Source organism: Sciurus carolinensis, chromosome 16 (assembly GCF_902686445.1).
Source record: "Sciurus carolinensis chromosome 16, mSciCar1.2, whole genome shotgun sequence".
Taxonomy (NCBI): Eukaryota; Metazoa; Chordata; class Mammalia; order Rodentia; family Sciuridae; genus Sciurus; species Sciurus carolinensis.
This window is the reverse complement of record NC_062228.1, coordinates 7215295-7237317: the sequence shown is the minus strand read 5'-3', so window position 1 is coordinate 7237317 and position 22023 is coordinate 7215295. Positions and strand designations below refer to the sequence as shown.

At 49.0% G+C, this 22023-nt stretch overlaps 2 long non-coding RNA genes across 2 annotated transcripts; one reads left to right on the top strand and one right to left on the bottom strand.

The window, feature by feature from the left end:
- Nucleotides 1-8599: 8599 nt before the first annotated feature.
- Nucleotides 8600-17785, bottom strand: LOC124967310 (uncharacterized). The gene is made up of 3 exons (XR_007105511.1): nucleotides 17648-17785; nucleotides 10278-10561; nucleotides 8600-9584 (listed from the first exon to the last, which is right to left on the bottom strand). It is a non-coding gene; the product is annotated as an uncharacterized LOC124967310 (long non-coding RNA).
- Nucleotides 16353-21807, top strand: LOC124967311 (uncharacterized). The gene is made up of 3 exons (XR_007105512.1): nucleotides 16353-16514; nucleotides 17050-17300; nucleotides 21227-21807. It is a non-coding gene; the product is annotated as an uncharacterized LOC124967311 (long non-coding RNA).
- Nucleotides 21808-22023: the final 216 nt, after the last annotated feature.

Genomic DNA, 22023 nt, shown 5'->3' with positions numbered 1-22023 from the left:
ACTGGGGGTCCTGGGGAAATTACTGCCAGGGAGCAGCATTAAGACAGTCGAGGCCGGGGTGCCTCATGACCCATAAGACCCTTGCACTTTTCTCCTGAGACCATTTGGGGGAAGAAAGAGATGAGTGATCTGATTAGTGTATTGGAACATTCATTTGGCTAAAGTATGAAAGCAGGGACGGGGAGACAGGTGGGCCAGACTTAAGGCCCTGGAGACTGGTGACAAATTACAGCCATCCGGGAGAGAGATACGTGATACAATTTTTAAAGGCCAGAAAGAAAGAAGCACACCCCATGCCTATCTCTTTGACGGATTATTCAGTGTAATTAATTTTTGAAAATTGGATTAGCTGGTTGATGATTTCTTAGAGTGCCAGCCGAGGGATCTGGGGCCCCGAGTGGGTCACACTTGAGCTTTGGGAAGCTGTGGTGCTCTGCAAAGCCTTCCATGTCCTCTGGCACATGCAGGGATGCTTTAGCTGGGAGATGACAAAAACCAAAATTCCAGCGGGGCTGAGTGCAAAGGGCAGTCTATTATTTCACAGAACGGAGCCCTGGGACAGGCAAGGGCCACAGAGACCGTCTTCCAAGGCTTCGCTCTGCAGTCTGGCTTGACAGAGAAGCTCCACGGTCGTGATCCCTTCTGCCCGATTTCTGGTCAGCATCCCACCTCTGCCCATGTACCAGCTGACCAGCAAGTTCCTGGGAACGCCAAGGGCACACAACTTCAGGTCTCCAAACACGCTGGACATGGAACTGAAAGGTCCCTGCTCTTCCTGATTCACAGTCATCGGAGGCACCTGCCCCGGCCACCCTCGCCTGCTCCAGGGAGCGTCCTCTTCCTCTTATGACCGGGCTGATGCTTCCCTGGTACTCTCCAGCACCTGGAGCACACCTGTTAGGCTCTATTAAAATCCTTGACATTTTACCTACTTGTCCCATAAACCTGGACCTCCTTTAGTCTTTCCATATCTTTTTATAGCAATGCCAAAGGCCTGGGAAACAGTGGGCACTTAGGAAGTCTACCCCAACCCCATAGATGTCTGCCCTACTTAACATCTTTCCTAATTTGAGAGGAATATGGGGACCAGGCCACACTGTCACCTTATTTACTATTAGCAGTATGGCACTAGTGACCAGACAACAGCACACGCTTTTCCTATTAGGCAGATGCCAGGAACCGTGCTGGGACCTCAAGAGACCCTGTCGTCAGCCCTATCACAAGGCAACCACCACTTATCCATGTTAGGGTCAGGAGCTGAAGCAGCCCACCAGCACCACCCAGCAACGGCTCGTCCATGGCGGAGCTGGAACACAGACAGGTACACAGGTCACTCAGAGCCCAGAGGGAGAGCCATCCTCACCTGGTCTAGACCCCAGTCCTGCAGCTCACCTCCACACTCACTTTTCACTCCTGAAGTAGTCGACCTCACCTGGCTCAGAGTCCTCCCCGGCTCCAGTGCTGTCCCCAGACACAAGCTGCACAGAGTGGGATGCTCCTTAAGTCTGCCTCCCAGGCTCCCATGGCTCCACTCCTTCACATGTGAGAATCCTGGAATCACCTGTCCTCAGGTACAGGCTCCTCACAGAATGCCCACCCCGAGACCACAGGGAAATTACATGTGTGTGTGTGTGTGTGTGTGTGTGTGTGATTTAACCCCTGAACCACATCCCCAGTCCCCTGTTTTAAAATATATATGTTATTTAGAGACAGGGTCTCACTGAGTTGCTTAGGGCCTCACTAAGTTGCTGAGGCTGGTTTTGAACTCAGGATCCTCCTGTCTCAGCCTCCCACCAAGCCTCTGAGGTTACAGGCATGTGCCACCGCACCCTCTGGGAAATTTCATTTTTAGAAGAGAAAACTTACACTGATCTTAAAAAGCACAATTGTAATTCTATAACTGGTAAGACTATTGATGGTATTTGTTTAAAATAGATAGACTTTAAGGATTTTGGTGAAGTTTTGGTGTTTTGTTGGGGAAATACTTCGCCTTTGTCAACGGTGCTTCAGATGTAGCGGTCTCTGACATTTTATGACGTTTCTAAGTCCACTGCCGCCTTCACTTTCTCAGCCTCCAGCAGAAGAATAGGACAGGAAGCTGAGGTGCAGCCTATTCTCAAGTGCTGAGTAGAAATGAGACTCCAAGGGGTGAGGAGACGCTGATGAGCAACCAGGACAGAAACATGGAACGACGCATTTTCTACAGAAATCTGGTACATTTGCCATCATTTGGTTGGAGTCCCACTTTAATGACCCATAGCATCAAATGAATATAATCCAATATTTGGTTTGCATTCAGAAATCCAGGTCTTTCCTAACAGGGCACAAAGGAACACTGTGTGCTGGTTAGCTGCTCAGTGATGCTTGTGGCTGGAAGAAAAAGTCATCTTAATGACGACTTTTTTTTTTTCAAAATGAAAACAGATCAAATAAATTCTCTTACTTGAAAAAAATGCAGGATTTTGTCAACTTCACTCTTTGCTCTTCTTCTAATACCTTGCTCTCCCTTGGCGTCCAGAAAACAAGTGATAAATACTTGCTGAGTGAAAAAGCAAGGACTGCCTCTGGAAGAATGTTCTGCCCTCTCCTAGGAATTCAGTGTTGGAGATCCGGGCAGGTCCAGACCCTGCTCACCCTGGGTGGACAGGTGTCCCCAGGTGGAAGTGATACGTTTTAGGAAGTGAGATGGGCATCGATCAGTTCCCTCCTGTGTGGCTCTGATATCCATTACTGTTTGCGTGACTCTGTGGCTCTGCACCCGAGGAGCCTCTGCAGAGCAGGCGCGGGTAGCACACAGGGGCTGGGAAAGAGCTGGGAAGGCCTCTCTCTGGATTTTTTTTTTTTTTTTTAATCTTCTCCAAGTTTCTGAGCAATCTATGCAGAAATAATTCTAGGGTCAGGAACATGGAGAGATGTGGGTCAGAGAATTCAAACCGGGTCTCAAGTTGAGTAAGTTCTGATGTACGTACAGCATGGCAACCATAGTTAATAATACTGTATTTTTGCCTGAAATTTGATAGGGGAGCAGATTTTAAGTGCCCCCCCCCACACACACACATATGCACAAATGGTACCTGTGGGTGGCGTGAAGAGGGAGGTCATTCTGTAGCGTGTACTAATGTCAAGTCGCCATGTGGCACACCTTTGCAGAAGACGATCTTTCTTGTACCCCTACCGCCACAAAGCTGAAAAAATAAACGGAACGAATTCTAATGTGCCAGTTTTCACTGCTGGGCAAACAAAAGCGGCTTTAGAGCCCAGCAATGTGGTCATGCCGCCCGCTCCCCCTCGCCCAGCTCCGTGCTGGGGCTGCCATCCTCAATGGCCTCCTTGTTGCCCATCTCGGCCCCCGTGGGGTTACTAGGGGGCTCTCTCCACTCAATGGACTCTCTCTCTGCCATTGTCTCCTGATATCAGTTCATAGGCTCAGGATATAGACTGCATTACAATTAGTCATAATGTCCAGCAGGCCCTGAAACTTATTTGCCACACAGAGTTTATTGGCCTTTGTGACAGGGACAAAGGGAGGCTTGTTGGAAGCTGGACACAAAAGGCAAACACAATGTATGGATTTCTGAATAACACAAAGGCGGGGAATAATAGCCGCTGCACAAATGGCTGTGCTGTGGACCCGCCGGAGGGCCCTGCCCCCAGCCCGCTGCAGCGCTCCACGCGCTTGCCTGGCCTGTGCTTCAAGAGTTTTCTGGCAGGAGGTGACCCCCGGAGCAGGCAGGTAGCCCAGTCAGAAGGCTCCTTCGGCTGAGAGGGAATTTTCTGGAAGGGCAGTGCTTATGCAGTCCTCCTATGAGTTCTGCACGGAGATGAAGGTGCATTCAGAGGTTCCAGAAGAGGCAACACTTCCAGATGAATGCCTGAGCATGTGCAAGCGTGTGAGTGTGAGTGTGTGAGAGGGCACGTGAGCATGCCTGAGTTTCTGGGCATCTGAGCGCATGGGTGTGCATGCGTGCATTGTGACTCTGCAGGTGAGGGTGTGTGTGTGTATTTGCACATGTAACTGTAAGCGTGTTGAAACGGGGGAGTGTGTGAGTGTACGTGTGTGAGAGTGTGCAGTGGGGGTGCACAGGAGGGCGACCACGTGAGAGTGTGGGGACCGTATCTGTGTGCGTGCATGTGTGAGTGTCGACTGGGTGTGTGGATCTGCATCTGTGTATCTGAGTGTGCAAGGGAGTGTGTGAAGGGGATCCCCTGGTTGTTTGAACATGTGAGCGTGTGTTGGTGAGCACGCACCTGTGATCACGTGTACTCACACATCGAGGGATCGGTGCTGGTTCTCTTAAGGTTGGTGAACCATCTGCGGAACCCGTTAGCCTGCAGGCCTTTAGTTCCCTCTGTGACGGCCCGACCGCTGAATCCCCGGGTTCTGGCAGGACCCCAGGAAGGGTCTGCTGACCAAGGTGGCTTTGGTGACTGTGATGAACTCTGATCCGTGACGTGACCTAATAAATTCCCGGTCCAGGGGACCTGGCTTCACCTCCCATCAGCCTGCTCCACCTTTTCCATCCCCTGCACCTTCCATATACGTTGCACGCCGATCTTACAGGAGTGCCTGTGGAGGAGCGTGATGGAGCAGGCTCGCCCCGCCAGGCTCTGTTGGTCTACCTGCCCACGGGCCCCCAGCAACGATCCGCTTCCCGCTCCCCCTTCTCTCCCCCTCCACCCCCTCCCCCTCTGCCCCCCTTCTTTTCTCCTTCTCCTTTTATCACCCTCTGAATGCAGATGTGAGGCACGCCCATGTGAGGCCGTGGGCAGCTTCACTGTCCTCCTCGGGCACAGCAACTTACCACCTGGCTCCCTGGTGCCACCGCCCCCAACAGCTGCGGATGTTTTACAAAGCTCTTCCTGCGCGAGCAGTTTTGCTTATGATAGCTGAAGTCCTTGGTATTGGGGATTGGGCATGTCCCCGAGACTGGAGGCCGGGTTTGAGAAACACCCGTTTCCACGGAGTGTCCTGCACATCCAGAGATGCTGCCGCCCTCTTCTTTGCTCACTCCACTCTGGCTTTAGGTCGTTCCTCACACTTTGTGTAAGTTTCTCAGAGTGGCTGGTGCTAAGGAGGCGCAGACCCCTGGCTAGACACCTGGCACTCACGGGCCGCACCACTGTGCACAAGTCCACCCACTGGCCTGTCTATTGATTCATTCCTTCATCCACTCGGTCAACGTGCAAGTGTTTTAATTATCTACTTAGGCACCAGGTTCTGTTCTCAACTCAGGGTACACAGAAAACACTTAGATGAAAACCCTTCCCTGGGAAGCGTTTCCGAAAGGAGAGAGACAACCATAAAACACAGGAGAAACAGTGGGTCCTGAGTGGAAGTCACTTTCCCTCTGAGCCTTGGTTTCCTCTCTGCAGAACTGGGACCATCATGAGGGTTCCCCCTCTGCCCAGGGGAGGTTTGAAACATGGCAGCTACCTTTGCTTTCATTTAAAGGCATCCTTCACATCTGCACAGCCTTGCAAGTTGAACTTCTGTGGATGGAAAACTGAGTCATTAAGTCACTAACCCCCTAAGCTCAGGGAGTGGGTTTGGGCCTTTGTATGTTTCCATTCATCACACGGACTCCTGGCTCTGCGCTCTGCCGTTCACCAGCAGCATAGGATGGAGCTCTCCTCTTAATCTTTCCTTCTCTCAGTTTCTCGGGGGTGAGACATGAGATACCATTTATAAAACACGGAGGGCAGCCGTGAGTCCAGGCCATTAGGACGCTCACATGGCGGAGGTGAGAAACGGGCTTTGCAAGTCCACACACTCGGCTCTGGCTGCCAGCCCTCCTTGCAGTCCTTGTGGCTCTGGTTGGCTTTGTCTATGCTACAGCAGGCTCCTCATCTTTAAAAATGAAATAGCAGCTGGGCACGTGGTGCCCCAAGGTGATCCCAAGGACTCTGGAGGCCGAGGCAGGAGGATTGCAAGTTTGAGGCCAGTCTGGGCAACTTAGCAAGACCCTGTCTCAAAATAAGAAATTAAAAGAGCCAGGGATGTCACTGAGTGGTATAGCACCCCAGGGGTCAATCTCCAGTACCAAACTGAAATGATGCTTATCTTTTACGAAGGTCAGGATAGAACGATAATGTATCTATTAGCGCACAGTAGGCAGTCAAATGTAGATTCTCTCTTCACTTCCCACTTAATTCCTGTCAGAATGAATGAAATAAAAAATGGAGTAGTATACTTTTTAAATTTCAGTGAGAAAAAACTCACCTAAATCTGTCTTCAGTTTTTTCTCACCCTTTTTTCATAATTTCCATACTTTATTTCAGGTGGATTCAAAAAAATATTCAGTCCAGCTTTTAAGTCAAGGAATAATAAACCATAGCCACAGGTCCAACCAAGCCCACAATCCATTTTTATCCAATTCATGAGCTAATCATAACTTTCACTTTTTAAATGGCTAGGAAAAATGTCAAAGGACACTAATATTTTGTAACATGAAAAAGTTACATAAAATTCAAATTTCAGTTCATGTGTTGTCTGTGGCCGCCTTCAGGACAAACAGCAGACTTGCCCAATGATTGTGACAGAGGCCTATGACCCACAGAGCCAAAAATACTTAATTTACAGTTCTTGAAGCTCACCACTCTGATCCAGTTTATCAATTTAATCTTTTATTGTGTTATTTTTTCTAGTTATTCCTTTCACTAACTGAAGGGCTTTTCCTCCCAGAACTCAAATTTTTAACAGTAGAGTTGTCCTTATATTAATGCTATAGTCCACTTAATCGTTCGAGAGACACTAGATTCACTAAACTTCCCCGTTTCTATTAAGTCTGTTTCCGCGTATACCCCCTCTTCTGCTTCAATTTATACCCCTCCTTTCCAAGGGCCAGTTTCCCTTGATTGGCCAGATCCATGTGTAATTAAGATAGTTGGGAGATGAGACTCAATAGTGTTTCCCACAGGCCATTTGAGAACCCCTGACCATCTGTTGATGGAGGCATATCCCGAAAACAAGTGCTTCCTCTTGGGTGTGTTGGCAAGAAGACAGGGTTGGGTCTGAGATTACCTTGTCTTCCTGCGGGAGAAGAGGCAACCTCCCCATAATGCCCAGGCCTCCTAAGTCACTTGGGGCCATTTGTGTCTCCATTTCCTTCTCCCAGCTCTGGAAGTCTCATTATTTTTTAGCCCTCTAGACCCTGGGTCCTTAAGGAAAGGTATATTTATGTCAACACAGGGATTCACAAAATATGTGTAATTTTATGGAAGAGATGGAATAGCTGGTATCAACCCTTTAAAGGAATCCATACCCCATCTCCAAATAAACACAAATGTTAAGAATCATCACCACAAAATGGAAAGGGATCTTGTGGGAAAGAAGAGTGCCCGTGAACTGAAAGCGTCTCATTCAATGTCTGGTTCAGCTGCATACGGTGAGTGGCTTAGAGTCAAGAGCAACGTCCCCCTCTTCCCTGCATCACAAGAGCCCAATCAGTTCGCCAAAGAAAACTAACCCAGTAGACCAGAAGTCGCTCTCATAATATCATTACAAGTCCACAATATGCCAGAAATGGTTCCTTGACTTCTGCATACCCGATCTCCTTTGCTCCATGTTAAACCAACATGAAAGGGGTGAGAGTTATTCATGAAGACCCCGAGGCTCACAAGGAGGATGTCCGACCCAGGCCTGCTGGACAACCCTGAGGTGAACCAGATAAGAAGACTCCACCGCAGGACTTCTTATCCAACACAACTTCAGGCACTTACAAATGCCTTATCTTCCCTGGCTTCGAAACCAGGGCAAATTGAACCCAGAGGAATTGGGCTTCCTGCTGGTGTCCAAGTAGCAACAGGGAAAGCCAATCAGACCCAGCGCTTTGGTCCTGGACCTGCATGTTAATCCCCAAACGCTCCTTCTTCCCCATAATGAGAGTCACCTTCCCTTTAATTAAAATTCCCTTACAAATGTAGACATTCCACATTTACTAATAATTACTCAGAGAAAATTTTTTAGCAATCAGCACCACGTAAATATCCGTACCTCCTCAAAGACCATAACAGTTGCTGTGTGCTCTCTGCCTCTGATTTATTATTCATATACCACTGCAGATAGACAGAGCTCTTTGTGGCAATTAACATGGGCCTTCCAGTCTCCTCCTGCGGAACGAGGCTGGAGACAAGCATTACTGCTTCGATCACAATTACTATTAATTGGAGAGCTCTCCCTCCTCTATAAAATATGTACTACCCGAAAGTGCGATGAACTGCCCAAGGAGTCTGAACCGCATGTCGAGAGATGTATGGTCGGGGCTCCGGATTTAACAAGTCATTTACCCTGCAATTACTGGGGGGAATCCTCTTAATGGGGCTGAGGACATGCTCTGAACAGCGGGGGCTCAGGCTCCAGGCTCATGTGACTTTCTCATGATAAAATGAACCACAGGCTGACAGCAAATGGCCCAATATGTCTCACTGGTATTTTTATTTTTAATACAGTTGGAGAACTAGCAGGGATTCCTTGTTACATGAGCTCCCTTGCTCTGGTTCAGAAGACTTAGGCATTCTCTCAATTCATCATTTATTTATTTTTCTAAGTCCTGGAACTGCTACATGCCAAACATTATCCTTAAGTCCAGAGCCTGGGATCCCGAGGTGAATGCAGCCTAGGCCCAGCCCTGCAGGAGCTGAGGTCTCATGGGAACGATGCTGGGTCACAGAATGAAGGAGACATCCTGTGAAGACAGGCAGCCACAGAAGCAACGAGGAGGAGGAACCACCATCTGCCTGCAGAACCTGAACCTTGAACTTCTAGAGGGAAGGTAGGGATTGTTCAAGAGAAAAGTAGTAGTGAAGGAAATTCAGGTGAGGAGGTGGCAGGTTCAGAGTTGGAATCGTCAGAGAGTTCACGTTGGGTGGTGGAGTTGGTCTGTGTGTGGAGAGTGTGGTTCACAGGCTGGTTCCTTCGATACAGCCACAGCCCAGAGGATTTCCTTCTGTAATCCACATTGACTTTGAGGACCTGGTTTCCGTGGTTCCATGTACCTCTTCTATCAAATGCAGAACATTTCTATGTGAACCATCTCTGCTGTCTCCTCCATGACCAATATAAGGAGCTCCCAGGTGAGAATCTGAAAACACCATCTTGCCTCCAAGACATGCATGGCTGGGCTCACTCCAGGGGCAGCAAGGCAGCACAAATACTCCTGGCCAGATGCCTAAGCCATCATGAGAAGGCTCAGTGGAACAACAGGGACCATCCTCTCCTTGAGAGACTCTGAGGTTCAGATTCTAACTTCACTTCTTCTTACTGATGGTGTGAGTTTGAGCAAGAGAACTCATCTCTCTGAGACTCAGTTTCCACAGGTGAAAGGTGAGTGGATGTTCATTACCTCCTCATCATTCTGTGACACATGGTAGGACTGGAGGGTGGTAGAGGCCTGTCTACCGACAGCACACCTAAGATAGTACAAACTCTTACCAGTGAACTTGTGTCAAAGTTTCTTCATCCTGGCTGCCACTGGAATCACTTCAGGCTCGTCAAAAATTACATGTGCCTGGGCCCCACCGCAGAAGTGGTGATTTATTAGTTTGGGGTGCAGTGAAGAGGTCGCAGGCAGGTGTGGCAACCACAGCTTTAAGGAGAACATTTAAAACACAGATTCAAACATTTTTCACATCCCACGTCGTTGTTAAATTGTATTTCTTTTAAAGGCATTTCTAAGACATCTTCCCTTTTTTCATTGAATATGATAAGAAAAAGCATTATCAAGGTACATTTCCAAGTCCCTAAGGGTCTAACAGAGCCAACCTGCACTATCTCAAGAAGAAGACATGGAACCCTAGTACAGGCAAGGCTTAGGCCCTCTGTCACAAGCAAGATGTCTCATTATGAACAAAGGTTTTGAGTTTTTCCAGATCCCCTGGTGTTCAGGCATTGCTGTAGACTGAATTCCCGGGTCCCCCTTCCCCAATATTCCTATGTCGAAACGTAAGCAGCAGTGAGATGGGATCAATGCCCTTGTAAAAGGGAGGTGTTCAGTGTCCACCATCCCAGCACACAGGACCCTGCCTTCCCCTGCCTCTCACCACTCAGCCAATTGAGGACCCGGCCCTCCTCCAACTCCGCCATCGACACTCTCAGATGAGTAGAAAAAAACCAAGAAGGAATCCAGGCTGTGTCTATGGGGCAGACCAAGAATGCTTAGAAATCCCATTGTTATGCATTCTGGCTATTTTACCTCCAGATTTTCTATAATGAAAAAGCATTGTTTCAGAATTTCAAAGATCAATAGCTAGCTTTCCCTTTGCCATAGTCTTTTCCATACCTGATGTTCATCTCGCTTCTGGCCCTCTCCTCTCTTAATTGATTCTTCATAATGGTGTTCATTTCATATCGTCCTGTGGTCTGCCAAAGTTTATGAGTGGAAACTTTTATTGGATATTTTTTGCATCACATTTGGGTTCTCTGGTCTGCTGCCCTCACTCCCTGAGTGGCCTCAGGCACGTCGCCAGACCCTCAGTTCAGTGTCTTCTTGGGTAAAACAATAAGGCTTTTCATGGCTCCAGACCCACAGCAAACATTTAAAAACTTCTTTTGGAGTGCTTGATGCTATAAAAGAAGTTGTGCACTTTTAATTCAGATAGGGACTTTTGAAAAACACAAAACTTTTACACAGATTCAGACAGGATGTCTCAAGTAGGCACAAGGGGTAAAGCCAAAGCCCTCTGGTGGAGACCTTCTTCCTACCTCACCAGAGCACTGCCCCTCATCTTCAACCTGAAAACCCAAATGAAGTCAAACAATATGAAAGGACGTCAAACGGAAATGAAGCAAAGAAAAGCAAAACAAAACCCAGAAGCAAATGGTTTACTTCCTGATAATAATAAAAAGAAAAGGAAAGCGGATCAGCGGATTCCTGTGCCTTAATCCTAAGTAGGGGACTTGAGAGCAGGACAGAGATGGCAGGAGGGCTTGCTTCTCTCTTTGACTGTCAACTGTCCTCTTTAGAAGACAAACAGCAGCTCTTCTGCCCTGTCAGCAGCCTTCAAGCCGTTCTCACCTTTAATAGGATTGAACAAGCCACTCTGCCGTCCCACCTCCGACCTGCAGGATTCCTGTCTCAGGGGACACCGCCCATGGCCTGGTAACACAAAATGCCTCTTGGCACTCTCCTCAGGACGCATCTGAGTTGCCCCTGACAGTATAATTTGCATACATCACCAGGCTTCTCCATCCACACCCATCCATGCCACAGGCCCTAGAGTCTGCACTGGGCTTGCTGCAGCCTGGGTCCTCCTGGCTTGCAGCAGGCCTTGTAAATAGAGCCTGCTCCTTGGGAGCTAATTGTGCCAAGTGCCTGAGATTAAAAATGACAGGGTACATTTAAATGCAAATTTGCTGTTGAAGAGCAAGTCTTCACTAGTGCAAGTTCACCGCCCATCGTCTGCACTGCCTGCAGTAAGGCCAGGGTCCCCACCCAACCAAAGGCAGACAAGGCAATGTGCAAGAGTCCAAGTGGACAAAGACCCAAAGAAAGCTGGGGCGGGGTGCTCGCCACCTGAAGGACTCCTCGGCCATGAGGACCCGGGCTCTGTTCAGACCCTGATCTTTTCCCAAGGCAGGAGGCGCACGGACACACACATGCTAACATGTCAAGCAACGCCAGACACGCCTGAGCTCACCCTGCCCCACATGCACACAAGCACGTGAGGCAGCCACACCAGGAGTGCATCTGCACACACGTGCCTGTAAACTCGGGCGCGCAGTGCTCCCACGAGCAGCGGCGGGGGGCGCAGTTGAGGAATCCGTGTGGGCTCCGGAGCGCAGCCGCGTGGGCTCCAGGGTGGACTCTCCTAAGCTGTGACAGTGGGCAGGTCATTAAATGAGAATGACAGCCATCCTCATCCTCTGTACTCAGGCTGAACAGGAAAAAGAACAGAAAGTGCTTGGCTCTGCAAGGCGCTCACCCAAGACTCAAGTTTTGTTGTCATTGTCACTGTCATCAGCTCATTGTCCATCCACTTCCCCTGCCAATGCCAGGGGAGAGCAAGATTCCCGGCCATTTGTCCCAGTGCCCCTTCCTACCTGGAAAGCTCCTCCTTGTGCAGATGGTGACCAATGGGAACTGCAAACGGCCCAGACAGGGAACTCCTGAAGAATGGGCCACGCTTCTATCCAGATACCCAGCATAAACACACAGCGACGCAACCACACTCCAAAGGAAAAGAGACTTGGCCTTGGCCTTGTCACTTAGCTTACCAATTCCACAACTTCTGCACAAGCACCCAGGGTTTGGGGGACAACCCCCTACTACCCAAACACTCTGAGGTCACCTTCATAGCTGAACATGAAAAATTCAGAACCGAGAAGACCCGGCCTCAGTCCTCAGCGGGAGCACATTCAAGTGAGGGAGGCTCATTTGCAAACAGCCCACGGTGGCAGGGTGGGGGTCCCTTGCAGTGAAACCCGGTGGAGTCACTGGTACCCAGTGGGGAGGGAGTGTGCGCAAGGAAGGCTTCACAGAGAGCGAGAGTCTAGCTGGGTTTGACAAATTGGATCTTCAAGGGTGAGGTCCGGGAGGTGTCCCTGGCGCAGGGAGCAGCACGTGCAGAGTCCAGGGCGAGTTCCTGGGAGTGGCTGAGGCTCCGGGCTCGCGTGGTGCTGCGGCTCATCATGAAACTGGGAGGACTGGCCAGGAGACTCCTGTCCTTTCACTCCTCATGCTCGGGTTTATGGAGTAGCAGGTGAAGGGAAAGTGACCTTCAGCACTGCCCAGGGTGCCTTCGCCACAACCCTGGTCACCTTATCCTCCAAATGCAAGAAGCATTCCCCCGACTCCCCCTCCTGAGGCCCTTCTGCACGTCCACGTCCACGTGCCTTGACCCAGCTGCGAATGGAACCTGTGAACTGCAGAGAAGCCTCAGAGTACACCCCGCAGCCCAGGGCCTGCGGGACAATGCCAAGAGCCAGGTCATTTGCAAATGGCCAATTGCCACAGGGGAGAAGGGCCTGATTTTCTCGCCGCCTTTTGTTATGATCATTATTATTAAAAACATTTGAAAGCACAGGAGCACCTTCTCGGCGTCAGCGATCATCCAGTCCTTCTCTCCTGAATGCCAGCTGCTGCGTCACCAGGAGGGACGGCCTGCTTCCAGGGCAGCTGGGGGCTTGCTCCACCATGGAGCAGGAGGACAGGCCTTCTCCTACAATCGTCGCCTTCACAATTGTGAATTCAAATAACCCAGTTACATAACGCGGCACTTGTGACGGCCCATTGTTCCTCCAGCCCTCTCGGCTTGTGCTCCTTCCTCTGCGCACCAGACTCGGGGTGTCCCCCGTGCAGGGACCGCGCGCCACTCTGCACTCTTTCTTCTCCCCTCAAGTGAAATGGATCTTTGCATTCACCGGTTATTTTTCAAATATTCCATTTCCCTCCTCTGCAGTGGGCCACGATGCCCACTTAATTTTAGCTAACTTGCTAAAATTAAGACTAGGAATGGGGCCGGGGGTGTAGAAATCAGGACTTGCCCTACGGTTCTGCAGATGTTAAGGGGTGCAGGACACCCCAGAGTTGGTAGTCAGATTGCAAGGGAGACTCAGTTATCATCTGGGTGTGGGTGGAACCTCTCCTTCCCTCCCTGTCATAGTGAATTTTATGACGTCAGGTTGCACCCAGCTCTAATTTAAAACTCCAGGCTGCTCTCTTACCTTAAACATCTCCTCATTTTTTGTCAAATGACAAAACTGTTTTCTCTGAAGAAGCACAACAGAATTAAAAAAAAAAAAATAGTAAGCCATAAACATGTTGTCCCAGTGTCTTTTATAGGGAGTAACACACACTCAGTTAAGACAGGAGCAGGTTTGTAGATTCTACCCTTGACTCTTTGGCTAGATTTGAAATAAACAGCTGTTGAGGAGGCAGTGGTTGAAGTCTGGCTTTGTCTACCTGGGGCTGCTGGCTAAACTGTTCTGATTGAACCCACAGTCCTGTTGTTTGGGACCCTCTGAGAGGGATCCACTTCCGGAGTCAGTAGTTTGAAAGACCAAATTATTGGCAGTGGTCCCAACATCTGCAGGGGCATCTCAGAGTGAGCCACGTGGCCATTCTGGCCTCTGAGCAGAGTCCGCAGCTGGTTGTCCAAATATTTCCTTTCAGATCTGATCCTGCATCCCAGGGCCCTGCGTGGGAATCATCCTCCAGGGTTCCAGATGCAGGAATATGTGCCAATCTGACCCAATATGAAACATGGCCTGAGTTGCAAAACCTGAGCGCTGTGCGAATGGTCCTGTCTCCTCTTGCAGGAGTTTATTCATTCATTAAACCACTTCGGTAAAGATCACACGTGCAGATAGCACTGACTGATCACTGTGCTGGGCTAGGAAGCAAAGACTTTATGACTATTATATCATTTAATCTTCCCAACAACCCTGTTATTATACCAATTTTATGGACATGGACACTGAGGCCCAGAGAGACTGATAGGAAAAAAAAAAAAAAAAAAAAAAAAACTAGATCCAAACAAGTCCTAAGGGAGGAAATTGGACTTTGAATCAGGAAAGCCTTGTGCCAGACACTGTGGTTGAAAGCAGAAAACTCTGCACTTATCTGTTCTTGCTCTCAGGAAACATATTTTGATCACCTTTCATGTCTACTTGTTTGAGGGAAAAGCAGATCCTTAGATTTCATGGAAAAGATACAGTGCAACGTTTGAATTGGGAGTGTTCATAGAGGTCTCTGAATAGAGGCTGCGTGCCTCTTCTGTCACTGGGTAACAAGTCACCACAAACTGAGTGGCTTTAAAGGACACATGGCTATTGTCCACAGCTTCTGGGTGGCTGGCCAGGCTCTCTGCTCAGGGCCTTGCAAGGCCAAGGTCAAGGTGCTGCCAGCTGAGTTCTTAGTTCACAGTCCTGGTGAGGAACATGCTTCCAAGTTTCAGGGGGTGTTCGCTGGATATGGCTCCTTGCTGCCAGAGGACTGAGGGCTGCTCCCTCCGGACTGCCAGCTGGGACCACTCTCAGTGCAGAGAGATCCCCCTTCAGTCCTCATCACATGGCCTTCTCTGTCTTCAAAGCCAGAAATGGCACATGGAGTCTCTGTCCTCTGTCTCCCTGACCACCCTCTGCCACCACCAGGACTCACCTGATTGGATCCTATCTTACCCAACTGGATCACCTCCTTCTGTCTTGGTACTTCAGTGACATCTGAGAAATCCACTCAAAGCAGTAAGTGCTTTAAGGTCATATTAAATATTCAGGGGATGGGAATCCTGGGGGGTTATAACTGGGGTTCTCTCTGCCACAGAGACATTAAGCTGGGGCCCTGGGCATCGGAGCCAGGAGTGGGCAGGAGTGGAAGGCTCCTGCTGCCTCCTCCCTGGCCTTCCTCCTGCTGTCGTCAGCAGCTGGATTCTTATCTACTACTGGGCCTCCATTTCCCTGTTTGTGAAAATAGGAAGAAAATTATTCAGATCCTCATAGGGATGTTGAGAGAGTTAAATTGAGATAATGCTTGTAAAAGGGTTTTACACGGTGCCTGGCATGTAATAGCTGTTCAACAAACATTGGTTTTTATCATTACTGCTATTATCTATGATTAATTATGTGATTAGAGGTGACATTATTCATACTAATAAAAATGTAAAAGTAAATGGCTTTAAAAGGGGTGATTCTTGAGATAATTATAACCAGAAGAGAGGAGCGAGGAGACTCCTAACACAAAGATAGGATAAGGAGATGGAACTAATTCGATCAGTACACCCTGTATACATGTGCTGAATTATCACATTGCACCCCATAAACATGGGCAATGAAGGCAATAACTATTAGGTTTTAAAAGAGCTTCTCTGGGATTTGCATTCAGTCCGAACTGCCGCCCAGCTTTACCCCAGCTGCCATCCCTCCAGGGGGCAGTGTGTCCCTCACAAGAAAGCCTCAGAGCAGCTGTGTGTAGGAAACTTCTCGCTCGCCGAGAAACTCAGGGGTCAAGGCCCTACTAAGTATTTCACAGACCGGGGCTGCTATCCCTGACCTTGTGAAGTGAGGACTGGCAGTATTAGCCGCCTTTACAGATAAGGAAACCGAGGCTGGGGAGGCCCTGCAGCTGGCGAGAGGCAGGGAGGCAAAACCACTGAGCGTTCTGTGCTTCCGGCCCTGAGGACTTCCTCCCCGGGGCTCCTCCAGCTGCTGGCTCTCCCCGAGTGAGCTGAGGCGGCTCAGCTCCTGCACACAGCCCGTTCACCACCTGGGCCAGCTCCTGCTTCCCACTTCCTTCTCTCTTTTATGCTTCATGCATCTTCTGACTGTGCCTACGCTGGCCTGGGACCACCTACAAGGATCATTCTAATTCAGGTGGCCCGGGGTGGGGCGCAGCACTCTACGTTTCCAGCGAGGGCCCTGGAGGTCGATCTGCGGATCACATTTTGAGTATCAAGTCTCCAGTGGGTCATGAGCTCCCCGTGACCCAGATCGTGGCTGTGATTTCTGCAGCCTTGATGTTCTCCTCCATGAAGTGGCTTTATCATATCTTGCCCATGGTTGAAACTGGCACTTGAAAATTAATGTAAGTAAATGAGAGCCTTTCCTCTCCTGTTTCCTAATTCCCTCCCCGCAATTTTAAACACACACACACACACACTCACAGACACACACACACACACACACACACACACACTCAGACACACACACATACAGAGCTAAAACCTTCACTTTTATTTGCGCTGTTTCTCTCCTATTACCTCCAGCATCTCTAATTTCTCACAGACTCTTTGTGGCCATTTCTCCCTGCCCTTTTTCATTTAAAAAGTTCACTTTTTAAAGTTGATCCTCACCTATCTGGCAGCACTGGGCTGCACAGGAAGGTCATACCAGAGGCTAAACACGAGGCGGAAGGCCCCGCTCGCTCTTTCTTTGGGGAGGCTTCTTGGTCGCTGGCCTTCCTCCTTTGGCCTCTGGTTCTCGGGGTCAACCTACCTTCTGTGTCTCTATTTTGTCTCCCTCTGACTCTATTCTTATTCCCCTTTGATCACGATTTGTCACTTTTAAGTTTTATTTCTGATGATACAGAGCAAAGACCGTGTCTCATCTTGTCTCATTAGCAGGGATTTTAGAAAGTGCCCCGTGGACCATCGGCCTCTGAGTCACGTTGTGTTTTGAAGTTGCTGATATGGATTAAAATAGTGACAAGATAAGGTCTCATAATGAAACCGAGCGTGCTGCCAGCTGGGAACGGAGTGTGGGGGACTGTTTAGTAATCAAGCGGCACACCCGACTCCCCACCACGCCCCTTCTGTACTTTCTAACAGTCTCATCTCAGACCCAGGAGCAAAGCCACTGGAGGAAGCACTTGGTAAGTTCTTCCACCTCCCAGCTGGAGTCCGACTGGGGATGGAATCTGTTGAGTCGGGAGGATCACAGCTTCTCCTCAATATCAATCTTTCCAGAACTCTCCATGACATGACCATTGCTCTGGTTGTTGCCTCTGATTCCCAGGCAGGTCAACTGAATGCCACCCCTCGGGGGCTGGAGCAGGCTGTGGCTGCAGCCTGTTCTCCCCACATTCCACCCTGGGTGTTCTTCCTGTTGCTGGACCTGGACCTCGATCCCATTCCCCAGAACCAGGGAGAAGTCACCACCACAGCCATTGTCGGCTGGCTGGGGAAAAGACAGGAGCCCATGTGAAGGGATGCCACTGACCTCACCTCCCATCCTGAGTCCTGAGGAAGCTGCTGCCTGTTCACCCTCAGATTTCACCTGCAGAAGACATGTTTGGGTAACCTTAAGATGGCGGCTGGCGTTGATCCAAGAGGTGGCGCATAGTTAGTGTTAACACGGTGTGATCTACTTTTGCCTGATTAGTTAATGTCTCCTCTGCGCTAGTGGTCAACAGATATTTCTCATTCTTTCTTGATTGGTGCCAAGGGGTGTGCATCAATTGCACTAATCCTAAACTGATTGGCTGCCTTCGGTATATAAGACACGCACCTATAGGAAGCACCTCAGATAAGCAGCACCTCTGATAGATCGCTGGGTGGAGGACCAAGCAGACACCTCTAGGTTGCAGGTTGATGATGGCAGATTGCAGAATGCAGGTTGCAGCTCGCAGAATGAAGATCGCAGGATGCAGGACACACCTCTAAGAAGAAGCAGCAGACCTTTAAGAAATAGCTCCTCTGATAATAGTAGCCTCTCTGAAAGTGTAGCAAGTCTCTTTTCCTGATAAGCAAAGTCTCTCTTCCTCTAAGTGCTAAGCAAAGCCTGTCTTCCTCTAAAACTTCCTCTAAAAGCAAGTAAGCCCCTCTTCCTCTATAAACTAACGAACAAGCAAGAAAGCAGCGCACTAAAGAGAAAGATAATAGAAGTAGCTCCGTTTCCAGTCCACCTCAGATAAATACCCGCGCAATTGTTGCTGCAGGCGGTAACAAATATCTGTGGGATTGTTGCCGCAGGCAGCGACACCCACCTTGGCAGGAAAGCTTTGCACTTGTGCCCCATGGGCCCCAAGAGTCAGCCCCCCAAATAAAATGATCCTGTAACTGTTCTCTTCTCCAGTTCTCGGAGGTGAGTCTTCTCTCTGGTCACTTTGCTCTGTAAACAGAACCCAGGTCAATACATTTTACATAAAAGACCCGGCCTAGCAGTCTAGGTCTCTGAAACACAGAGCAATAGGAACCAGTACCTTCAGGCCCCACCCCAGGCCTACTCAATCGGAATCTGTATTTTCATAAGATCCCGGGTGAATTCCTATGCACATTAGAGTTTAAGAGTCACTAAACTGGAGATTATCAAGTTGTGCATGTCTAAACAACAGAACAAGTCTTTCAATAAATAAAATCTTACCCAGGCTTCCTGCAGATAAGAACAGATGATCTGGCTGGAGTCGGGATGAGCAGTTTACAACCCAGGACCCCTTGGAGGTACACTTGAAAACCACTAAACTCTTTATATCTGAGAAAACAGGCTCAGAGAGGTCAGGCAACTCCCCCCAGTCACAGAGCAAACTGGTGGAAGGACAGCCTTTCCAGGATTAGGAGGCTCAGCTTCCTGAGCCGGTGTCACTTTACTAGACCAAATATAGGAACAGACTTAAGTTAAGCAAGTGGAGGGGACAACTTTCACCGACCTCACCCGTTTTAAAGTCTCTTTCTCACCAGTCTTGATAAAATTCATTTCTGCCCTTGACTTAAGACTGAGGCTTTCCAAGTGCTTTTACAAATCACTTCAGGAAGCCTTACTTGACTATAGGAGTTATGATGCGACGTTCCTGGAAATGCTGCTCTCTTTTGCCAGGTACAATAACATCACCATGAGTACCGAGCTTCCCCAAAGGGATAAAAGTCAGCATACCATGGAGGTAGCTTCACACTCACGTTTATCACAGTGCAATTCACAACTGCCAAGTTATGGAATCAGCCGAGGTACCCATCAATGCATGAATGGATAAGAAAATGTGGTATATACACATGATGGATTACTATTCAGCCATGAAGAAGAATCCAATCTTGTCATCTGCAGGAAAATGGGTGGAATGGAAGAGCATCATGTAAAGCTAAAAACATCAGACTCGGAAGAACACGTACTGTGTGTTTTCCATTATAAGCGAAGACCAGAAAATAACAATAAAGGATGCCATGGAAGTAGAAGGGCGACCTCTAGAGAAGGGGGAGAGGGCAGGAGAAGGGGGACCAAAGTGCATTTTTAAAACACCTCTGAATACACCACCATGCAATCCGTTAGTCTGCGTAATTAACATGCATTAAAATGAGATTAGCTGGGAATGTATCTCAGTGGCAAAGCACTTGCCTAGCATGCACAAGGCCCTGGGTTTGAGCTTCAGCATTGAAAATAAAAAAAGAAAGAAAGAAAAAGAAAAAACTAGAGCATGCAGTGGAGTCTCCTCGGCCTCTGGCATGTTGGTCCAGCTGCTGGGAACTCCTGTCGCCTCCTCAGTCCATTTCTGATTCACCCACTCGCCATTCGTAGTGTGAAGCCGGGTATCAGAGATGGTAGCAGAAATGAGCCAGGGAAGGAAATGGGGTGGCGGTGGGGGGAACTGGAGTTGAAGGCTCTGAGCTCCTTCCGGGAGGTGCAGGGTGGGTGCAGGTCAGTTACCTTGGTGAACAAAGAGGTTCAAAGAGAGACAAAGAACTCCCATGTCCATGACGAGGAATTCTGACCTTCCCCCGCCATCTTTGTTTTTGACTTTCAAACCTGTCTGTTGTTTCTTCTGGGAAACTGACTCTGGCCATAAGACGCCCGTGTCAGGGAAGAAGTGAGCAACATGCTCCCTGGCTCTCCGGGACCAGGGCAATCTCCTTGGTAATGTGAGTGTTCTCTTTATTTATACATTCCTTCAGGGAAATGCCAGATTATTCACATTTTCCTGAAATATCTGTTAGGCATCTTAATTTCTCTGTTTTTTCTTTTTCTTTGGAGATTTCTGTTATTGTCCTGTTGTTCCCTGGATTTTCCAAAGAACTCGAAAAAAACAAAACAAAACAAAAAGGGAAAAAATTCTACTTCCAGACAAAAATCGAAATTTTCCATGACACAGATGGTCTGACTTAAGGAAAGTTTTTACAGCCATCTCCTTAAAACAATGTATTTACGTTTTCCCCAAGTGGAACAAAGGTAAAGGGGAAAGGAGCTCACAACACAGACCCAGACTGACCCTCAGGTGCAGAACGACGTTGAAATCACCCTGCTTGGCACAGGTGAGGGCAGAGAGCCCCGGACTGGAGAATGAAAGTGACAGCCAAGAGACCCAGTGTGACGTATGCACACGTGTGCTGACCAAGGGCTAAGTGCTAGGTTACACGAGAGGGCAAAGGACTCTGGGGAGCGGCATCCCTCGCCCTATCGCAGCTGCAACCTTGGTGAGGTCGACTTTGAAAAATCTCAGAAGAGCAGCCTCCTTTTCTCTCCACAAGAACCCACGTGGATCCTGACAACCCCCAACTGCTCCCCTCCCTCACCTGCGGTCACCAGCACCCTGTGCTCATGGTTGGGTCGGGGGTGATGAGAGTGTCCCCAGTCCTGCCTGCCTTTGCCTCCCGCCCTGGCAGCCAGCAGGCCTGTCTCAGCTCTTTCATGCCCCCTGATTCATGGTCATGTAGTTGGAATTGAGGCGGAATCAGACCCCTGACTCGCAATTAGAGTTGGCCTCTGGTCCTCGGGGACCGACGCAAGCTGGTTCAACGCCACGGGGAAACCCAGTCTTCTGAGTTCAGGTCTGGACATTTAGACTCCTCTGATTTCTTTCTCCTTCTGTCTTAGGTTATTGCCCAGACTCTGTGGGCTCTGAAGAGAAACAGAACTACCTTTGAACCTAGTATCTCCGGGTTCTAGACTGGAGAAACTAGGGCAGGTTCCGATGGTCCAGCGGTCATCTACCACATGAAGTAAAAATGAACTTGAAATACTGCTCTAGCGTGGGTGCTAAACCAAAGGCCCCTTGCTAAAGGCTCAGGCCCCCAGAGAGTACTCTTGGAAGGAGGTAGGACTTAGGAAGTGGGATCTCGTGGGGGTCCTCGGGTCACGGGGGGAGGGCCGTTAGAGGGGACTGCAGGGCCCTGGTCTCTTCCTGGCTCCCTCTTTGCTCCCTGGTTGAGGATGGAAATGGTTTGCCCCCAGCTGCCCTCTGGCCATGATGTACTGGCCTTGCCCAAGGCCCAGAGCAACAGGGCCACCTGATCTTGGACTGGAACCTACAGAACTGTGAGCCAAAGTAAGATTTTTTTAGAAATATAAATTGATATAATATGGTAGAAGCTATTGTTAAAAATAAGTTTACATATTTTTGGCACCTTTGTCTAGTATAAGAAAATTGCATTTATTTGGGTTTGTGTCCGTGTCCTCTATTCAGTACCGTTGATCTACCTGTCTATTTTGGTACCAATACCATGCCGTTTTTGTTACTCATACATTGCTGGTGGGGTTGCAAATTAGTGCAGCCACTCTGGAAAGCAGTATGGAGATTCCTTAGAAAACTTGGAATAGACCCACCATTTGACCCAGCAATCCCACTCCTTGGCCTATACCCAAAGGACTTAAAATCAGCATACTACAGAGAT